Genomic DNA, 18,266 nt, shown 5'->3' on the forward strand with positions numbered 1-18,266 from the left:
CATAGAAGGCCACCAGGTTGGTCAGGCAGGATTTGCCCTTGGCAAAGCCATGCTGACTGTCCCCAATCACCTCTTCACTATTCTTTTGAGCGAGTAGTGACTCCAGGAGGATCTGCTCCATGATCTTTCCAGGCACAGAGGTGAGACTGACTGGCCTGTAGTTCCCTGGTTCCTCCTTCTTGCCCTTTTTGAAGATGGGGGCAATGTTTCCCCTTTTCCAGTCTGTGGGGACTTCACCAGATTGCCATGACTTTTGAAATATACTAGAGAGGGGTTTAGCAACCTCATCTGCCAGTTCTCTCAGCACCCGTGGGTGTAACCCGTCGGGTCCCATGGACTTGAACACTTTCAGGTTCTTCAGATGATCACGAACCTGATCTGCACTTACAATGGGCAGTTCTTCCTCCCCGTCCCTGGCTTTGACTTCCATAACATCAGGAGTGTGGCTAGAGGCCCTTGCAGTGAAGACTGAGGTAAAGAAGTTATTAAGTACCTCAGCCTTTTCCTCATCACATGTGACCATGTCACCATTTTCCTTTCTGAGGGGGCCCACACCTTCCCTAGTCTTCTTCTTCCCATTAATATACCTGTAAAAGTTCTTAGTATTCCCTTTAATCTCCCTGGCTAGATTCAACTCAAACTCTGCTTTGGCTTTCCTAACCAGGACTCTTGCTGCTCGGGCAGCTTCCTTGTATTCCCCCTGTTCTACCTGTCCTTCCCTCCACTTCCTGTAGAGTTTCCTTTTAAGTAATAGTGTGTCCAGTAGCTCCTTGCCCATCCAGGCAGGCCTCCTAGCATTCTTACCTGCTTTTCTCTTTGTTGGTACACAGAGCTCCTGGACACAGAGGAGGTGGTCCTTGAATACTGACCAGCTGTCCTGGGTCCCTCTTCCCTCCAGGGCTTTGTCCCACGACACTTTGGCTAGCAGATCCCTGAAGCGATCAAAATCTGCATGCCTAAAGTCTAGGGTCGTGAGCTTGGAATACTTCCTCCTGATTGCCCTGAGGATGTTAAATTCAACTGCTTCATGGTCACTGCAGCCAAGGCCGTCTATGAGCCTCACATTGCTTACCAGCCCTTCCCTGTTGGTGAGAACAAGGTCCAGCATAGCACCATTTCTTGTTGGTTCCTCCACCATTTGGAGGAGGAAGTTGTCTTCTATGCAGTCCAGGAACATCCTGGATTGCTGGTGCCTTGCTGTGTTGTCCCTCCAGCAGATATCCGGGTGGTTGAAATCACCCATGAGGACCAGGGCTTGTGACCTGGAAGCTGCTTCTATTTGCCTATGGAGGGCCTCATCTGCTTGGATCTGCTGGTCAGGTGGCCTGTAGGAGACCCCCACAGTAATATCTTCTTCCCCTGTCCTGCCTTTAATTTTGACCCATACACTCTCAACTAGCTTATCATCCCTCCCCAGTTGGAGGGAGTTGCAGCACAAAACTCACACTCATCTGAAGAGCAGCAGAATCTCCATCTAAAATTACCTTAGACACCCATGTGACAACCAAATCCCACCCCAGGGCTGAAGCCACCACAGTTACTTGTTCCACTCAGCAGCAGAGACCTAGGCTTGGTTAGCTGCATGACTGACTTGTGGACACTGAAATGTGGGGTGTTCATAGCTGCAGACCAAGGTCTTTTCCAACCTGAGTGTTTCTCTGATTCTGTGATGTGTGCATCTGATTGGATGCTTCTGATCAAGCTCATGATCCCTGGGCTCCCTTTGCAGTCACTTGCAGAGCCTTGCAGACAAGCAGGCATGAATCGCTTGACCCCTTTGAGATGGAAGGACTTCTCAGGATCTCAGGTAGTGATAGGACTAGGGGGAATGGAATGAAGCTGGAGGTGGGGAGATTCAGGCTAGATGTGAGGAGGAGGTTCTTCACCATGAGAGTGGTGAAACCCTGGAATGTGTTGTCCAGGGAAGTGGTCGAGGCCCTGTCCCTGGGGGTGTTTAAGAGCAGGCTGGATGAGGCTCTGTCCAGCCTGATCTAGTGTGGGGTGTCCCTGCCCATGGCAGGGGGGTTGGAACTAGATGATCCCTGTGGTCCCTTCCAACCCTGAATGAAACTAAGATCATGTCTGCCTCTAGGCTGAGAGGAATTCTGCTTTGCAAGTTCCTGCCTCTCCTCTGACTACAAAGTAAGCTCAGGGTGATTAGCTGAGCTCTGGATGTTTACAATGCATATGGCAAAATTTGACCAGAGGACTCTCACCCTTGGGCCTTTGCTGCTCTGCATGTCCCTGTGTCCCTTCCAAGGCTGGCTTTCTAACAGAGGAAGGGGGAAAAAAGGAGGACAAAGAGGCCCTCCCACTCTGTCTGTGCTTACATCGTCCTTACACTAAATGGAGAGGATCCTAATAGGATATTTAGAAGAGGTTAACTCTTCAGAAGCCTCCGTCTCTGCCCTACATCCTGGCCGCCTGCCAAAGCAAAGCCAAGGATAACAAACCAGCTTTCGTTCAAGTATTCTGAGCCAATTAAAAAAGACAAATTAGTTGGGCCTTATCTTTCCCTCCTCCTCCCCCTTTCCACCCAAGAGACAAGAGGGGATTCGCGGAGGAATGTTTCTCCTCTGTGATGGCTCTGCCTCGCTGAACTCTTCAAGGTCTATGATGGATGAAAGCTCTCCGTTCCATTACGCTTCCGACAGCCCCCTGGGTCCTAATGGGATGGGGGGCAGGGGCAGCACTGGGGAGGCTTGGAGTGGCAAAGCAGGGAGAAAGCGTCACGTGGGGAAGGAGGGCAACAGAGCTAATGGACATCTCTTCCCCATCCAAGCTCAGCTTGGGGAACTCTGCACCCTGGCAAGCTCCAGTGGGAGATAAACAGGAACTACCCTGCTCTATCTGCCCACTTCTTCTGTTGCTTGCTTTCTTCTTTTCTTTTCTTTTCTTTTCTTTTCTTTTCTTTTCTTTTCTTTTCTTTTCTTTTCTTTTCTTTTCTTTTCTTTTCTTTTCTTTTCTTTTCTTTTCTTTTCTTTTCTTTTCTTTTCTTTTCTTTTCTTTTCTTTTCTTTTCTTTTCTTTTCTTTTCTTTTCTTTTCTTTTCTTCTCTTCTCTTCTCTTCTCTTCTCTTCTCTTCTCTTCTCTTCTCTTCTCTTCTCTTCTCTTCTCTTCTCTTTTCTCTTTTCTTTTCTTTTCTTTTCTTTTCTTTTCTTTTCTTTTCTTTTCTTTTCTTTTCTTTTCTTTTCTTTTCTTTTCTTTTCTTTTCTTTTTTCTTTTCTTTTCTTTTCTTTTTCTTTCCTTCTTTCTTTTCTCTTTCTTTCTTTCTTTCTTTCTTTCTTTCTTTCTTTCTTTCTTTCTTTCTTTCTTTCTTTCTTTCTTTCTTTCTTTCTTTTCTTTTCTTTTCTTTTCTTTCCCTTCCTTCCTTCCTTCCTTCCTTCCTTCCTTCCTTCCTTCCTTCCTTCCTTCCTTCCTTCCTTCCTTCCTTCCTTCCTTCCTTCCTTCCTTCCTTCCTTCCTTCTTTCTTTCACTGCAGCTGCTGCATTTTCCATGTGCTGCCAGGTGAAACTCTGTCATGTCAGGAGGGGAAAGGGAAAAAATAAAAAGCCAAGAAAGGCTGTTGGGAAGAACTCTCAGGTTGAGTTCTGGGGTTTTTAGAGCCATCATGTGCTGATTTGACCTCTGCCATGCTCTGAGCTCATCTGCATGAAAAGCAGGGCAACAGCATCTGAGCAGCCGCAATGAGTCAGAGCAGAGCCCTGTCTGCTTACGCACTCCTTCCCAGCCCTGGCCACTAGCAAATGTTTATGTAAAGGGTTTAAGAAGCAGGACAAGAGGAGTGATGCATCAACAGGCTCAGCTGTGCTGTGTCCACATGCTCACCATACCCAGGGTCGGTCCAGATGGGGCACCCCAAAGGAACATCCTCTGCTTGAGGCAACATCCCTATGCTCGGACCAGAAACACATTGTCTTGTGCAGGTTGAGGATGGCTTAGGTTAGGACTAGTTGATTGAGGCTAAAACTGTCCCAAGTTTCATGCCAGTGACGTAGGCAATCAAGTTCCAGCATCTGTGCTTGACGCTGTAATTTATTCACAGAGCTGTGTCCTGTGACGGAAACGATCTTCTCATGGCCAAGATTAGAAGCCCACTTGTGCTTGTTATTCATGATAAAGCTGAGCTCTTTTTATCACACTTCTGCACTGCCTTTATTCTACAGCTGGGGAGATGCTGCAAGGAGGGGAGGTTAAATCCCATCCCACTTTCCAAACTCCCTACCCACTGGGTAACTAAATACATCTTGACTGGATTACTCATTGCCTAGAGGAGGCAGGGGCAGGGCACAAGAAATGCTAGAGGTAACCCTAAGGTGCTCTGTTCCCTCTCCACAAACCTTGGTCTGAAGAAATCCAGAACACCCAAGCAATTCAGGAGAAGGAGATTTCTTGTTTTCTACCCAGTTTCAATCTCCTGGGCTCTTTATGGATTTTTGCAACATCCTGCTTCTGTTCAGAAATACTGCAGGATGTCTTCACAGCTACATTGTAAAGGAGCAAGAAAGACTCTTTGAGAAGAGGAGGCTCAGGGGAGACCTTATTGCTCTCTACAACTACAGGAAGGGAGGTTGTAGCCAGGTGGGAGTTGGTCTCTTCTCCCAGGCAACCAGCACCAGAACAAGAGGACACAGTCTCAAGCTGTGCCAGGGGAAGTTTAGGCTGGAGGTGAGGAGAAAGTTCTTCCCAGAAAGAGTAATTGGCCATTGGAATGTGCTGCCCAGGGAGGTGGTGGAGTCACCATCCCTGGAAGTGTTCAAAAAAGGTTTGGATGTGGCACTTGGAGTCATGGTTTAGTTGTCATGAGGTGTTAGGTATTAGGTAATAGGTCGGACTTGAAGATCTCTGAGATCTTTTCCAACCTGGTTGATTCTATGATTCTGTGAATTTATAGGAAGGTCCCTGCTAAAGTCTGTGGTCCCATTTGTGAAACATCTGCTGGGAAGGATTTTTATGCACTTAAATTTCTGCCAATGCAGTCTAATGGTTGGAAAAGTGGAGAAACAATAGCACAGCAGGAGATGTGGGGACAGCAAGAGGATGGGCTCTGAGAGACAGAGAAAGGATGAAAGTACAATAAAAGTCAGAGGTCCATGGAGAGAAGATGCTCATTTGCACTTTGTTAGTTCTCTGTGGTGTAGGCCGAAAGCTGGGTTTGAAAGGCTGATGAGGTATGGGGGGGGGGGGGTGTAGCACTGTCTCTTCTTCATATTTAATCAGGCTGACCAGCCACTGCTGCTGACTAACAGGATGCTAGACAGACCCAGATTTTCCACAGCACAAGCATCTTTCACACAACAGCAGTGCAAGACTTCTGCTACCTCACCCCACCACTTGCCTCTTCCCTACCACCACTACTGCTTTATAAGGAGAGGAGAGGCCTCCTTCCATCACAGGGAGTTTAGTTTCTGATCTGCATCCTTACAGCTGCTCTGCAGGGACCCTGCAAGCAAGAGTAGTTGGCATGGCATGGACGCTTCTTGGGTAAAACTCCGGGTAGGGGAAAGGGCTCATGAATCATTTAGGTTAGAAAAGTCCTTCAGGAGCATCAAGTCCAATCTTTAATCTGGCACTGCCAAGGCCACGGCCACCACTAAAACACATGCCTCAGCTCCACATCTAAATCATCTAGGGAGTGGAGGCAGGAGATGTGCACAGCTCAGGATGGGTCACACTCTATCCTCCCTAATGTCAGCTTTTTTAAGGACCTGGCCTCATCATCGTGCCTGCAGCAGCAGTGACTTGGCAGAGACATGGGCCAAACACCAGACACAGCTTTCCCAGGGCAGAGCTGTGACTATGAACCCGTGGGCAAGGTGCCAGGAGGGCTTTCTAGGAACCACTCAAAGGACCTGTGGGACTTGAGGTCAATGCTGCAGCACTTTCACATCAGTCCTCTGGACGGTGAGTGTAAAAGACTAACAGAGGCACAGGAGCAGTCTCTTGGAGGGGCTTTGGCCAGGCTATAAAAGGAGCTGCTCTCTGCTAAATTCCATGGGAAGGGAGCATGCTGTAATGATGCTGGTGCTGCCTCAATCACCAGTGGCACAAACCAGAACCTTCCAGTTCTGCGATGGGGAACAGCTGCCAAAAAGAATAAAACCAACAAGCTAACAGCAAAAAAAAAACCCCAACCCTGCCTTGTGCCCTTGAAACAGGGAGCCTGCAAATTAAAGTTTAGTCTGAAGCTCCACTCCTCTGCAAGCTCAGCCCTGGCCTTGGGAAGGAGGCTGTGCATGTGGGCTGCTGGGAGAGAGAGAAACAGTGGGAGAAGAAGCAGGAAAGGGAGATGTGGAGGGGGAGATGCAAAAAAGGTGAGAAGAAAGATTCAGGATAAACATATCCCAGCTGATAAGCAATCAGGGTCAAGATAGGAGGGGATGGAAAACCTGCTCAGAGGAATGAACAGAGGGCTTCTTTTCCTTCAGTCATGCAATGAAGGGCATCAGGGTTTATCTATGTGCAAGAGCCTCCAGCCCCTTGCTGCCATGTCAAAGGCTGTGCACACAAAGTATGAAATACTTGATGCCCCTCAGGGTTGGGAGCTTACCTCCATCTCACATGGAGATGACCAGCCTCAGTCCTCATCACAAGAAGGACATGTTGGCCACACTGGCTAGACTTCCAGTCAGCAGACTTTGGCCTGGTTTCAAGACTGGTCAACAGAGTCCCTTGGGAGGGGTTTCCTAAAGGGCCAAGTAGTCCAGGAAAGCTGGATGTTCTTCAAGAAAGAAGTCTTAAAGGTACAGGAACAGACAATCTCCATGTGCTGAAAGACAAGCTGGTGGGAAAGACCAGCCTGGCTGGCTGCCCAGGCAGGTAGTGGAGTCACCATCACTGGAAGTGTTTAAAATAAGACTTGATGAAGCACTTACTGCCATGGTTTAGTTGATTAGATGGTGTTGGGTGACAGGTTGGACTTGGTGATCTCAAAGGTCTTTTCCAACCTGGTTAATTCTGTATTCTGAACAGAGATTTGGTTAGAGCTCAGAGGGTAAAGGAGAGTTTATGGTCTTTGGAAGAAGGGGCAGGACACTCAGGAGGACTACAAAGGAGGGAGAAAATAGAACTCAATCTGGCTTCAGCTGTTAGAGAAAAGAGGAAATCCCTCTACAAATATATGAGTAACAAAAGGAGGACTAAGGAGAACCTCTGTCCTTTGTTGGCTGCAGGGAGGAACACAGTCATAAAAGATGAGGAAAAGGCTGAGGTACTTAATACCTTTTTTTGCCTCAGGCTTTAGTAGAAGGAAAGGTTGTTTGCTGGAAGCCCATCCCCCTGAGCTGGAAGATAGGAATGAGGGACAGAATGAAGTCCCCATATTCCAAGAGGAGATGGTTAGTGGACTGCTGCACCACTTAGACATACACAAGTCTCTGGAGGCAGATGGCATACACCTGAGGTTACTGAGAGGACTGACAGAAGTGTGCACTAAGCCACTTTCCATCATTTATCAGCAGTCCTGACTAACTGGTATCATAGTATCATAGTATCATAGTATCAGCAGCTCCCTCGGGACAGCACCCAGACCAGCAACCGCCGGGGACCAGCCGCTGCTCTCCTTTTCGGGCTGCGGGAATCGCCATCGCTGCCGAGTTTTGCCGCGGGGAAGGAGCAGCCGCCCTTTCACATGGTCAGACTCGTGATCCCAGCGGCGGGAGCGGCTGAATTTAAAAGGCTCTGCTGCAGCTCAAGCGGGTTCTCTTCGTCGGGCAGCCCGTATTCTCTTGGACTCTCACGCGCTGCCCTTTTTTTTTTTTTTTTTTTTTTTAAATTGGCAGTTGGTTGTAACTCGCAGCACAATCTCCCTAAAAAGATCAGTGTCGACCCAGACCGAGGTAGAACAGAAGCAGGTAGCTGTCCAGGTATCTGGCTGTAGAGAATGCTGGAGCCTGGCACTTGAGACGCAGGGTAGTGGGGGCAACTCTTGTATAAGGTGTGAGCAGGTTGACTATCTGCTTAATATGGTGGCCAGACTGAAGGATAAATTTGCTAGCCTTAGAAATGTAAGGAAATGTAGGAAAGAGATGAACCAGAGGAGGAAGGAGATGGGCCAAAGGAGGAAAGAGGTGAATCAGAAGAGGAAAGAGTTGAATCGGAGTAAGCAGGCTCTGCAGGCTCCCCCAGCAGAGGCTGGTTATTCAAAAAGCAGAGGGGAATGGACGCAGGTTCCTCTCAAAAGACGCAAAGTTAAACCTCCTTGCCTCCCCTCACCTTCCCCGCTGCTCTTGGAAAACAGATATGGAGCACTGGAAATTGAGGGTGAGGTGGTCCTGATGCCGGAGGACACACCATCTGGGGTTCTCCCTAAGGCTAAGCAGCCTAAGGTTAAACAGCCTAAGGCAAAGCAGCCTAAGGCAAAGCAGCTGTCATAGTTTGGGCTGGGTGTCCTCTGCTACAGGGGTGTTTCCTGTGTCCAGAAGTCCAGGGGGGGTTTGCCTCAACCCGTTACATTTTGGCGCACCAATGTGGGGCCGGCTGTTGTGCCCATTCTGCAGATCGATTGCAAAGGATGGAGAGTTTAAATTTAGTTCTGGGCGTTGGTTTGGGTTTGGCAGTTGGGGGCTCAAGTGATGTTGCCGGGGCGACCGTGTAAGTTCTTGTGGATTGTGGGGAGATAACTGGTGCGCGGCCGGTGGCTCGGACCTTCTGCTATTTCAAGCAGGGGTGGTTCTCGACCATCGGCATCGGGGTACCGCTTGAGAACGCGGAACCTGCCCTTCCTCCGCAGCGGGAAGCGAAGTGGGGGAGGGGCAGCAGCATGCAGATCAGAGTCAGGTCCGTTCTTGCTGCAGGGATAGAGCCAGCCGCTGCGAGCGGGCGAGCCAGCTCCCGAAGCCCCAGGGGGCCGATGGGGACTCCAGCTGGAAAGTCGTTTTCAAGGGCTCTGAGAACGCGTGTATGGCTTTCGCCGGAGAAGCCGTTTGAGTGTCCGAGGGGTGGAGGTGATTTTGATTCTGTGCCGCAGCGGCAGAGGTGGGCGGAGCCCTGCTGTGCGCTCGGAGGAGCGGCGGCGGCGGACCCGGCTGTGCGCTCGGGCTGCGGCAGGGCCGGCCCTAGTCTCTTCCCCGACTTTTTCGGACGAGTTCCGAAAATGGCACCGAGCACCTGGGTCCACCTCTCTCCTTCTCAGTGAGCTGTGGTGCAGCCCCTCCCTTTCTAGGGGGGGGGGTGTGTGCAGCCGGATGCTGTCATGCCTCGGTACGGCCTAGTGGGGGGGTGGAGTGCCTTGGACATGCAGCCGTGTAGTTTTGGACCGCAGTTGGAAGCAGTTGGTTGCGGCACCCTGGATGGATTGAAAAAGGCAGTCGTGGGTTGGATTGTTTCGACTGGCCTGCCCCAGGGGTGGAGAATATGCCGCCGAGTGAACATAGGTGAAAAGTAGAGGCTTGGCTGAGAAGTTGTGAGGATTTTCCAGGTGACCAGGATGTCCAACGGATCCATGGAGAACTTGCACCGCAGGAGAATGAGCTCTGCATCGCCGGGAGGTTCCATTGGATGAAGGAAGAAGAACTGGAATGGATAGACACTAGAGCCTGAATGAGAGACTGTTTAAGTGGAAGCCCAGATGAAGACACGGACTTTGCCAGACATGTCATCAGGTTTTCTGATTTGATGATGTGTTTGGGTGCAGGGATTATGGTATGAAATAAGGGGTGGCTCCTGTCGTAGTTTGGGCTGGGTGTCCTCTGGTACAGGGGTGTTTCCTGTGTCCAGAAGTCCAGCCCAGTGGGTGGGCACAGGAAATTAGGTTATTTCCTACCATGATCCCTTGCACCACTATAAGCTTCACGGCGGGGTCTGGCACTTCCTCTTTCCTTCCTCTCCGCCGCCTGGTAACTGGGGGAGAGATCTCCCGGCCATGGGCCTGGTTGGGCCCAAGGCCACGGGGGGATGGGCAGTCTCAGATCTGGCCAGCTGAGACTAGCCTAGCAGTGGAGGGGGGAAGGAGGAGCCCTGGGGGTTTGGGTGCACCCCCAGGTGGGGATGGGATCTCTCTGGGTCTGTTTTGGGGTCTCTCTCTTGTCACTGTATTTCTAGTTTTTCTGCACGCACTCACTGTTCTATTTAAACTTTCCATCACTTTTGCAATCCGTTTGTCTGAGTCATTATTTCTGCGCGTGGTGGGGAGGGGGTTTGCCTCAACCCATTACAGCAGCCTAAGGTCAAACAGTCTTCTGCTGGCATCAGGACCTATTCCCTCAAAAAAAAGAGGAGGGTAATTGTTATTGGTGATTCCCTTCTGAGGGGAATGGAGGGCCCTATATGTCGGCCTGACCCATCTCATAGGGAACTCTGTTGTCTGACAGGAGCCCAAGTTAATGATGTTACCAGTAGGCTGCCAAGACTGGTGCAGCCCTCTGACTACTACCCTTTACTAGTTATGCAGTTAGGGAATGATGATGTTGCAACCAGAACTCCCAGGGCTATCAAAGATGACTTCAGGGCCCTGGGAGACCTGGTTGAGGGGTCAGGTGCAAAAATAATTTTTTCATCAATGCCCTTAACTGCAGGAGGGAATACAGTAAGGAACAGGTCAGCAGCTATAGTTAACAAGCGGCTTAGAGGCTGGTGCAGTCAAAAGAATTTTGGTTTTTTTGATATTGGGAAACTTTCTACTGCACCAGGCCAGCTGGCAACAGATAGAGTACATCTGTCCCAGAGAAGGGGAAAGATCACTGTATATGTGAATGGACTGTCCCCCAAAGGTAAAAAGATCCTGGGTAGGGAATTGGCGGGTCTCATCGACAGGGCTTTAAACTAGTTTCGAAGGGGGAAGGGGCTGAAAACAGTCCTCTCAGACAAGAGTCTGGGGGCGACAAGCTAGAGTCGGAGGTGAAACCAGCAGCCCAGCTGAAGTGCATGTACACTAATGCACGAAGCATGTGTAACAAACAGGAGGAGCTGGAAGCCTTGATGCAGCAGGAAAGTTATGATGTAGTTGCCATCACAGAGACGTGGTGGGACGACTTACATGACTGGAGCGCTGCAATTGACGGTTACAAGCTCTTCAGGAGAGACAGGCAAGGAAGAAGGGGTGGAGGGGTGGCCCTGTACATCAGGAAGGCACTAGATGCTATTGAGATGGAGATTAGGGACAATTGGGTTGAATGCTTGTGGATAAGAATTAGAGGGAAGACCAGCAGGGCAGACACCCTGGTTGGAGTCTGTTATAGACCACCCAACCAGGAGGAAGATGTTGACGAAGCATTCTATAGGCAGCTTAGGGCTGTCTCAAGATCTCCGGACCTTGTTCTCATGGGCGACTTCAACGTGCCTGACATCTGCTGGGATCTCAACACAGCAGAGAGGAGACAGTCTAGGAGGTTCTTAGAATGCATGGAGGACAGCTTCTTATCCCAGGTGCTGCGAGAGCCTACCAGGGGCAAGGCTATGCTTGACCTCCTCTTCACCAACAGGGAAGGACTGGTGGGCGATGTGGTGGTTGGAGGGTGTTTGGGGTCCAGTGACCACGAGATAATTGAATTCTCGGTTTTTGGTCAAGCCAAGAGGGGCAGCAAGAAGACCTCCACTCTGGACTTCCGGAGGGCAGACTTCGGGTTACTCAAGGAACTAATTCAGAGGGTTCCTTGGGATAAAGCCCTTAAAAACAAAGGAGTCCAGGAGAGCTGGACCTACTTCAAGGAAGAATTGTTGAAGGCTCAGGGACAGGCTGTGCCAATGTGCCGGAAGATGAGCCGCCAGGGCAGATGGCCAGCCTGGATGGTTCATGAACTTTTAATGGAACTGAAGGAAAAAAAGAGGGTGTATCATCTTTGGAAGAGAGGGGAGGCAACCCACGGAATGTTTAAGGATGTTGCTAGGTGTTGTAGGAAGAAAATTAGGGAGGCAAAAGCACACTTGGAGCTTAAACTGGCCTCTACTGTGAAGGACAACAAAAAGTCCTGCTATAAATACATTAATAGTAAGAGGAAGGGAAAGGACAACCTCCACTCCTTGGTGGATACGGAGGGGAACATTGTAACAAAGGATGAGGAAAAGGCAGAGATACTTAACACCTTCTTTGCCTCAATTTTTACTAGCAGGACAGAATGTCTTCCTGACAGCTGGCCTGCAGAGATGGCAGAAGGAGCCAGGGAGCTGCACAGTTTCCCTATGTTCCATGAGGAGGTGGTTGGAACTCTCCTTAGCAGCTTGGATCCCCACAAGTCCATGGGACCAGATGGGATTCATCCTAGGGTGCTGAGAGAGCTGGCAGATGAGCTGGCCAAGCCACTCTCCATCATTTCCCAGCAGTCCTGGCTCACTGGCGAGGTCCCAGAGGACTGGAAGCTGGCCAACATGGTGCCCATCCATAAGAAGGGCCGGTTGGATGAGCCAGGGGATTACAGGCCTGCCAGCCTGACCTCAGTGCCAGGCAAGATCATGGAACAGGTCATCCTGAGTGCAATAACACAACACTTACAGGATGGCCAAGGGATCAGGCCTAGCCAGCATGGATTTAGGAAGGGCAGGTCCTGCCTGACCAACCTGATCTCCTTCTATGATCAGGTGACCTGCCTGGTGGATGTGGGGAGGCCTGTGGATGTAGTCTACCTGGACCTCAGCAAGGCCTTTGACACCGTCCCCCATAGCAAACTGCTGGCCAAGCTGTCAGCCCATGGCTTGGACGGGAGCACACTGCGATGGGTTAGGAACTGGCTGGATGGCCGAGCCCAGAGAGTGGTGGTTAATGGTGCCACATCCAGCCAGCAGCCAGTCACTAGTGGTGTGCCCCAAGGATCACTGCTGGGCCCTGTGCTCTTTAACATCTTTATTGATGATCTGGATGAGGCCATTGATTCCATCATCAGTAAATTTGCTGACAACACCAAGCTGGGGGCAAGAGTTGATCTGCTGGGGGGTAGAGAGGCTCTGCAGAGAGACCTCAACAGGCTGGACAGATGGGCAGAATCCAACAGCATGAGATTTAACACATCCAAGTGCCGGGTTCTGCACATTGGCCACAACAACCCCATGCAGTGCTACAGGCTGGGGTCAGAGTAGCTGGAGAGCAGCCAGGCAGAGAGGGACCTGGGGGTACTGGTCGATGGTAGTCTGAACATGAGCCTGCAGTGTGCCCAGGCAGCCAAGAGGGCCAATGGCATCCTGGCCTGCATCAGGAACAGTGTGGCCAGCAGGAGCAGGGAGGTCATTCTGCCCCTGTACACTGCCCTGGTTAGGCCACACCTCGAGTCCTGTGTCCAGTTCTGGGCCCCTCAGTTTAGGAAGGATGTTGACTTGCTGGAACGAGTCCAGAGAAGAGCAACAAAGTTGGTGAGGGGTTTGGAACACAAGCCCTATGAGGAAAGACTGAGGGAGCTGGGGTTGCTCAGCCTGGAGAAGAGGAGACTCAGGGGTGACCTTATCACTCTCTACAACTACCTGAAGGGAGGTTGTAGACAGGCGGATGATGGTCTCTTCTCCCAGGCACCCAGTACCAGAACAAGAGGACACAGTCTCAGGCTGCACCAGGGGAGGTTCAGGTTGGATGTTAGGAAGAAGTTCTATACAGAAAGAGTGATTGCGCTATGGAATGGGCTGCCCGGGGAGGTGGTGGAGTCACCGTCATTGAAGGTGTTCAGGAGGAGACTTGATGGGGTACTTGGTGCCATGGGTTAGCTGTTTGGGTGGGTTGGATTGGTTGATGGGTTGGACACGATGATCTTGAAGGTCTCTTCCAACCTGGTTTGGTTTATTCTAATAAAGGTTATTCTAATAAAGGGTTGGAAGGGACCACAAGGATCATCTAGTTCCTACCCCCCTGCCATGGGCAGGGACACCCCACACTAGATCAGGCTGGCGAGAGTCTCATCCAGCCTGGTCTTAAACACCCCCAGGGACCCCATTGACTGGAGATTGGCAAATGTGACACCCAGAGGGATCTGGACAGGCTGGATCAGTAGGCTGAGGCCAGCTGTATGAGGTTTAACAAGGCCATCCTGCACTTTGGCCACAACTACCCCATGCAAGACTCCAGGCTTGGAGAAGAGTGGGTGGAAAGAGCCACTGGGGATGTTGAATGCCAGCCAGCTGAACATGAGCCAGCAGTGTGCCCAGATGGCCAAGAAGGCCAGCAGCATCCCATACTCTATCAGAAATAGTGTGACAAGCAGGACCAGAGTAGCAACTGCCCCCCTGTTAACAATGGTAAGGTGGTACCTTGAGTACTGGGTTCAGTCTTGGGGCCCTCACTATAAGAAAGAAATTGAGGTGCTGGATCATGTCCAGAGATGAGCAATGGAGCCGGTGAAGGGTCTGGAGAATAAGTCTTATAAGGAGTGACTGAGGAAACTTGGGTTCTTTATCCTGCAGAAAAGGAGGCTGAGGGGAGGCCTTCTTGCTCTGTGCAACTGCCTGAAAGGAGGTTGGAGTGAGGAGGGTGCTGGTCTCCTCTCCCTGGTAACAAGTTATAGGGTGAGAGGAAATGGCCTCAAGTTGCACCAGGGGAAGTTTAGGTTGGATATTAGAAGAAACTTCTTCATTGAAAGGATTGTCAAACACTGGAATAGGCTCCCAAAGGAGGTGGTAGAACTACCATCCCTGAACATGTTTAAAAGATGTAGAGATGTGGTGCTAAGAGACATGGTTTAGCTTGGCTCAAGGCTGACTCAAGACTTGCTTGAGTTAGGTAATGGTTGGACTCAATAATCTTGAAGCTCTTTTTCAACTGAAATGATTCTATGATTCCACAGGTCTGTTGAAGTGAGTCAAAGGAGACCACAAAAATGAGGATAGGCTGAAAGACTTGCTCAGCATGGAGAAAAGGAGGTTCTGGGGAGAACTTATTGCGGCCTTACAATACTTAAAGGGGGCCTATAGGAAAACTGGGGACAGAGTTTTTAGCAGGGCTTGTTGTGACAGGACAAAGGGTGATGTTTTTAAACTAAAAGAGGGGAGATTCTGACTAGAGAGAAGGAAGACTTTTGTGCTGAGGGTGGTGAAACAGTGCTCCAGGTTACCCAGAGAGGCATTAGATTAGATTAGAATAGAATAGAATAGAATAGAATAGAATAGAATAGAATAGAATAGAATAGAATAAACCAGGTTGGAAGATACCTTCAAGATCATCAAGTCCAACCTATCACCCAACACTATCCAATCAACTAAACCATGGCACCAAGCACCCCATCCAGTCTCTTCCTAAACACCTCCAGGGATGGTGGCTCCACCACCACCCTGGGCAGCACATTCCAATGGCCAATCATTCTCTCTATGAAGAACTTCTTCCTAACATCCAGCCTAAACCTCCCCTGGTGCAGCTTGAGACTGTGTCCTCTTGTTCTGGTGCTGGTTGCCTGGGAGAAGAGACCAACCCCCACCTGGCTATAACCTCCTTTCAGGGAGTTGTAGACAGCAAGAAGGTCTCCTCTGAGCCTCCTCTTCTCCAGGCTAAGCAACCCCAGCTCCCTCAGCCTCTCCTCACAGGGCTGTGCTCCAAACCCTTCCCCAGCTTTGTTGCCCTTCTCTGGACACCTTCCAGCAACTCAACATCTTTCCTAAACTGAGGGGCCCAGAACTGGACACAGGACTCAAGGTGTGGCCTAACCAGTGCTGAGTACAGGGCACAATGACTTCCCCTGTTCCTGCTGGCCACACTATTCCTGGTGCAGGCCAGGATGCCATTGGCCTTCTTGGCCACCTGGGCACACTGCTGGCTCGTGTTCAGCCAGCTGTCAACCAGTACCCCCAGGTCCCTTTCTGCCTGGCTGCTCTCCAGCCACTCTGACCCCAGCCTGTAGTACTGCATGGGGTTGTTGTGGCCAATGTGTAGAACTCAGCACTTGGATGTGTTCACTCTCATGCCCTTGGACTCTGCCCATCAGTCTAGCCTGTGAAGGTCCCTCTGCAGAGCTCTCCTACCCTCTAACAGATCAACACCTGCCCTACATCAAAAAGCCAAAGCTGAGCATCAGTCTGGTGGTACAAAGGAGTTTTAGCCCTCACTGAGAAGTGTAGCTCATGCATAACCTGGCATACAGAAGCTTCAGAACATTTGCTTAGTGCTGGAGAACAGCATCTAGCCTGGGGTATCCTATAGCAATATGGGAGTGAGTGGAAGGAATGCAGAAGACAATAATCGGGAAGAGCAGAGAAGTGGAAAACAGAGACAATGAGGAGCAGTGGAAGGACATGAAGTCTTCTGTTCAAAGACCTAGGGTAAATATGTGCCTCATTTTCCCATCTAGGGAGGGAGTAGAGAAGAGGAACTGTGTCTCCATCAGCAGTGGTTTACAAGAACAGGCTGCACAAGGCGGAAAGGTTGTTGAGGTCTACCCCAGCCAAGGGAGGAGTGTTTGGACTGGTTGAGTTCTTCAAGGGCCCCTTCCTGTTACAATATCCTTCAGCTCTGTTCTCTCTTTATTCCTCTGTTACTGATGATTTGCTGAAGATTTGCTTAAGCTTCCCTCCTGATGGTCACACCTTGCAGCCTATAGCCCAAAAGTGGGTTTAGACCCTATTTAGCTGCCGGCAGTTTTCTCCAGTGAAGATCCATCAAGAGCTTGTTCTCAGAAGGGCAGCCAGAGCAAGATCAGAACAGATAATAAAGACAAGTCCATTTTGAAGAGGTGAAGTATCAAAGCATACAGTCTTCCTGGTTGCTTATGACCTGCAGACCCAGTAGGATCAGGGTAATACCACCAATATGAAATCAAAAGAAGACATTTCCTGGATTGCTCCAAGTTTTCCTGGTGAAAAGTCTCACTCTGGTTTCTCTATAATCACCTTGATTTGCTCAACTGTTAAACCTTACCTTAAGCAGAAGCTCCATGGCCATGAAGAATAGAATAGAACAGACCAGGTTGGAAGAGACCTTCGAGATCATCAAGTCCAACCTATCATCCAACACCATCTAATCAACTAAACCATGGCACCAAGCATCCCATCCAGTCTCCTCCTAAATACCTCCAGTGATGGTGACTCCACCACCTCCCTGGGCAGCACATTCCAATGGCCAATCTCTCTTGCTGAGAAGAGACCAACCCCCACCTGGCTGCAACCTCCCTTCAGGCAGCTGTTTACAGCAATAAGGTCTCCCCTGAGCCTCCTCTTCTCCAGGCTAAATAACTCACAATGAAGATTTGACTTCAGAATCCATGTGGGGAAACCTCTCTTTTACAGTATCACAGTATCACAGTATCACTTAGGTTGGAAAGGACCTCGAGGATCATCGAGTCCAACCTATCAACACAGACCCCATGACTAGACCATGGCACCAATCTCCTCTTGAACGCCTCCAGGGATGATGACTCAACCACCTCCCCGGGCAACCCGTTCCAATGACAAATGACTCGCTCGGTGAAGAATTTCCTCCTCACCTCGAGTCTAAACCTCCCCTGGCGCAGCTTGAGACTGTGTCCCCTTGTTCTGGTGCTGGTTGCCTGGGAGAAGAGGCCAACCCCTTCCTGGCTACAACCACCTTTCAGGTAGTTGTAGAGGGCAATGAGGTCACCCCTGAGCCTCCTCTTCTCCAGGCTAAACAATCCCAGCTCCCTCAGCCTCTCCTCATAGGGCTTGTGCTCAAGGCCTCTCCCCAGCCTTGTTGCCCTTCTCTGGACACGTTCAAGTATTTCGATGTCCTTCTTAAAGTGAGAGGCCCAGAACTGGTCACAGTACTCAAGGTGCGGCCTAACCAAAGCAGAGTACAGGGGCACAATGACCTCCCTGCTCCTGCTGGCCACACTATTCCTAATGCAGGCCAGGATGTCATTGGCCCTCCTGGCCACCTGGGCACACTGCTGGCTCATATTCAGGTGGCTGTCAATCAGCACCCCCAGGTCCCTCTCTGTTTGGGAGCTCTCCAGCCACTCCGACCCCAGCCTGTAGCTCTGCATGGGATTGCCGTAGCCAAAGTGCAGCACTCGGCACTTGGACTTGTTGAATGCCATCCCATGGGACTCTGCCCATCTGTCCAGTCGGTCGAGGTCCCTCTGCAGAGCCTTTCCACCCTCTGACTGACTAACATCTGCCCCTAACTTGGTGTCATCTGCAAACTTGCTGATGACTGACTTGACCCCCTCATCCAGATCATCAATGAAGATGTTGAAGAGGACGGGGCCCAGCACTGATCCCTGGGGGACACCACTGGTGACTGGCCTCCAGCTGGATGTGGCACCGTTCACTACCACTCTTTGGGCCCAGCCCACCAGCCAGTTCCTAACCCATCGCAGTGTGTTCCCGTCCAAGCCACGGGCTGACAGCTTAGCCAGCAGTTTGCTGTGGGGGACGGTGTCAAAGGCCTTGCTGAAGTCTAGGTAGACCACA

This window comes from Melanerpes formicivorus, unplaced genomic scaffold, assembly GCF_026170545.1.
Source record: "Melanerpes formicivorus ecotype bairdi unplaced genomic scaffold, bMelFor1.0.p_v2 SCAF_9, whole genome shotgun sequence".
NCBI lineage: Eukaryota > Metazoa > Chordata > Aves > Piciformes > Picidae > Melanerpes > Melanerpes formicivorus.